This window comes from Petaurus breviceps, unplaced genomic scaffold, assembly GCF_028583685.1.
Source record: "Petaurus breviceps papuanus isolate PSGF00001 unplaced genomic scaffold, PetGlider_PUasm1.0 79, whole genome shotgun sequence".
NCBI lineage: Eukaryota > Metazoa > Chordata > Mammalia > Diprotodontia > Petauridae > Petaurus > Petaurus breviceps.
In genome coordinates, this window is record NW_027186523.1 from 11,364,263 (window position 1) to 11,368,455 (window position 4,193).

Consider the following 4,193-nt stretch of genomic DNA (forward strand, 5'->3'; position numbering starts at 1 on the left):
AACAACTAGATATACATAATATGAACCTCAACAGAAGAGAGGCTACCAAGTGATGGAGAAAGAGGGGGGATATGAATGTGGCAATGGGGAGCAAAAAATATTTATGCCTGGGCAAGTAAGCTAAGGAGAATAAGTCAAAGCACAGCTACTACTGAAAAGTGTGACCAGGATCACTGTATTTGTTGCCTATAAAACACGCATTCCAGAGGAAATAGTGGAAAGGCTGGATGAAGTTAGGATGAAACTTTTGGGCCGAAGAATTGAGGGGCATGAGAATTAAGAATTGGGTGTTAGGAAGTATGGAATGGGGTATTGGAGGGTATGGAATGGTTAGGGGTGTTAAATGATAATCAACAAGAGTTCAAAATCACTATAATATAAAGGGTATGAGAAAGTATGAGAATGTTCATCATTTAGGGGAGGGCACCACTCCTCTACTCTCAAAGGACTGGTGCCTAGGGATAAGGAAGACCTTAAGTTGAAGGGTTATATCAATGGATCCTTGAATTAGGTACATGTTAGTCTTTGAGGAAATCCATTGATATTCAACATTAATTCTCTAGTTGCTGAGGAAAAGAAGAAATGCATTCAGCAGAATACAATATGAGGTATTTTATTGTAGTGATAACTCAGAGGAAATGGCTGATCAATATTCAGCATAAAATCAAAGTTGAAGTGCTACTAACTCTGATCAGTGCTAGCTATTACCGTGCTTGCTGCCTACTCTCTTTGGGAAAGAAGATACTAAATCAAGAAAATTCATCCAGGTGTAAACAGAAGCAAAGCATCAACCAACATCATAAGGAGGCTTCCAAATGGTGGTGAGACATTCAATGATAGCAATTATTCATGCATCAATAGCTAGGAGAAATGTATGGCTCCACTGAATTATAACATTGTGTGCATTCAGATACACTCTAGATCAAATCATATAATTCAATCATATCATTGTGATTTGAAGTAGAAGCAGTGTTGGATCTGAAGTAAAAGGACCAAGGCTTAAAATATTTGCTCTACTACTTCATATCTATATGACCTTACACAACTCAATTCTTCTGATTTATTTTTTCTAGATTCTACTATTAATTTTACATTTAATAATCATATTACAAATAACTGCTATTTATATTTTACTTTAATATTTGGAAAGCACTTTTCAAATATTATTTCATTTGATTCTCACAGCAACTCTTGGGGTGGGGTAGATACTATTATTATTTTCCCTTTACAGATAAGGGAACTGAAGCTGAAAAGGTAAAGTCACTTGGTCAGGATCACACAACTAATAAATGTCTGGAAAATAATTTGAACCCAGATATCTCTAACATCAAGGTTGCCATCTGTGTGATAAAGGACTGGACTAGGTTATCTCTAAGGTTTCTTTTAGCTCAAAATAATTTGAAGAAAATTTAATGACAACAATTGCATACAATAAGAGTTCTTTATAACAGAAGCTAAGAATCTTCTCCAAGATATGCTATAAATGAAGAATAGAGACTGGAACTATGACAGCAGTGATATTGGGAACTCCCAGGAAAGGAAATTCCTTTTTTTTTTTCAAACAACAAGGACCCTCTCCATTTCTACCAATTAGAATTTTACAGAGTTGTGGAGAACATTTAGAAATTAAGTATCTTACCAAAGTCATTTAACCATTTTTTATCAGAGATGGAACTTGAACCTTTGTCTTCTGAGCTTCAACCCCAGTTCTCTATTTTTTGTGTTAAACTGCTTTACTATGCCAAACTGCCTACTTACAAAGAAGATTATAAATTATATATACTCACCACTTTTTTTAAAATATATTTTTGCTTTTTTCTAGGGAGGAAGGTAGGGCAATAGGGTTTAAGTGACTTGACCGAGGTCACATGGCTAGTTTTGTGTCAAGTGTATGAGGCCAGATTTGATCTCCGGTCCTCCTGACTCCAGGGTCAGTGTTCTATTCACTGTGCCACTTAGTTGCCCCTATACTCACCTTTTATTATTCCTCTCCTTAGTGCTGACATTATCTAGGACAATACTTGGTACATAATTTACTTGCCAAATCAGACTGAATGAGTGATGCCCTCACATCATAAATTTAGACTCAAATACACATCTGAGAGAACCCCAAAAGTTTCAGTTGCTCTATCACCCCCACTCACAGATGGCTTTTTATTTGCATTCTGTATTTATGGTTCTTTTTCTGAGTTTGTAAGGCTGAAACATTTATCCACCTGATTCAATCTAATGGTGTAGTTTTTTTCCTTGACTGATATTCACTGGGGACTATTGGTTCTATTGCTCGTGTCCTTTTTGGGTAGTCCTGAGCAGCTGAGACCAGTCAAATGCTTTGATTTTGTTGTAGTTCTATTTTTGTCATGGACACTTGGGATGAGGTTGCCAAACTAGGCCATACAATTTCTCTATACATGAATACTGCTAATAGAGATTCCTTTCAGGAATCAAAGAGGTTGAAAGTCTGGCATGTATTTGATGATGCTGTTTTCCTTCTGCTCCCCTGTTTCTTCCTACAGGACTCCTATCCTCTTTGGTAATAATATTGGCTTTTAATAGCAGTTAAATTTAAAAGGAAGCAACTTGACAAGTGGGAGAAACAAATGAATACCAAGAGAGTCTGGTTTGCCCTGAGTAAATTGTATTACATAAAAAGGATCAAATAACTACAGAAATAGAGAAATGTTATGCCAAGTGATGAATTTCTGTTGAAAATAAAGACTAACAATTACAGTATGTTTTTGTCAAGTTGATGCTTTAACTAACTTGGAATGAATTGCTATATTATTTCTCCCAATTCTGAGTAAAAGGGATATGGTTTTATGTCAATATCATTCAAGAATGCATAAATTTATTTTATTATCATTGTTGCTTTAAGTTTTTGGAATTTTGAGCATAGAGTTGACTAATAAACTGAGACAAGGAAGAGAATTGGCTCTTCAGACAAGCTAAAATGGTTTCCAGAATTTCTAATACATTGATTCATTTGTTCATTCCTTCATTCAACAAATGTTGAATGAGTGTCTACTATATATGAGTCCCTATTCAAGTCACTGAAAGGGGCATAAAGATGAATAAAACAGTTTCAGAATTTACAATCTGCTGGGGATTGATAAGATGTAGAAATAAATATCTGAAAACCAAAATATAATGTGAAAGATGTATTCAAAATTTAAAAACTTGTGTCAGTGATACACAGGGGCCTTTTAATGAAGGCCATAATCATTTCTGGGATCACTCAACAACTCCTAATTTGTCCCCTGGTACTTATGATTGAGGGAATTGTATTAAAGATGATTAACAACTGAGACAGGGAAACCGCTTCTTCTGTGTTCTGTAGTAGGAGCAGGGAAAAAAGCAATACCACTTTAGGGGAGCTCTTTGCTTTTAGGACTTTTCCAGTTCTTTACCTTCCATCAATAGAAGGATGGGAAGTCACTTTCCCCTACACCCAACAGCAATGGTCATTGCATACATAAGGCAAAACAAATATCCTTTTTTAGTGAGCTCAAATCCTATTGGGTTTCCTTTCATTTCCCTGTTTTCTTCCCTATGTTCAGGCCAGTGATTACCAGCCCTGGGCACTGGTCACATATAACCTTGCTGGTAAATAAATGATTGGAGAGCTTCAGAGTTCAGTTTTAACCAACTAGAGGGAAGATAACTTCTCAAGATGAAGAAGGCTACTGCCATATCATGCTGTAGCTGATCAAGGAAAAGTCCAAACCAAGCCCTGTCTGACCAGATCTAAAATTTGTGAATTACTTAGGTGATGTAGGCAGAAGGTAAATGTAAAAATGGAATATCTTTTTTGAAGGTCCCCCAAATCTTTAGTTTTCAGTAGAATATTATAAACGTGATAGGTTGTTCAAGTATTTCAATTTTTTTTCTTTTTATGTTAATGTGTGTGTGTAAGTCATCATTGTCTTAAGCTCTCTTTAGTGGAGGAAATAAATAGCTGTCCTATATCTGAAACTCATATTGTATAATGAGTATCTTTCTAGAAGCAACTCTTTTATCCATATTTTGAGAGGAACGTAATGTAAAGCCAATCATGAGCAGCTCTCAGAAAGTCCTTAGCAGTCCTAACTCAAAAAAAAAAAAAGGGCTTAGCGCTGCCGCTGCCTCTGCTGCTGCCGCAACCGCAACCGCAACCGCCGCCAACCGCCAACCGCAGGACCGTTACCTCGGCTTTC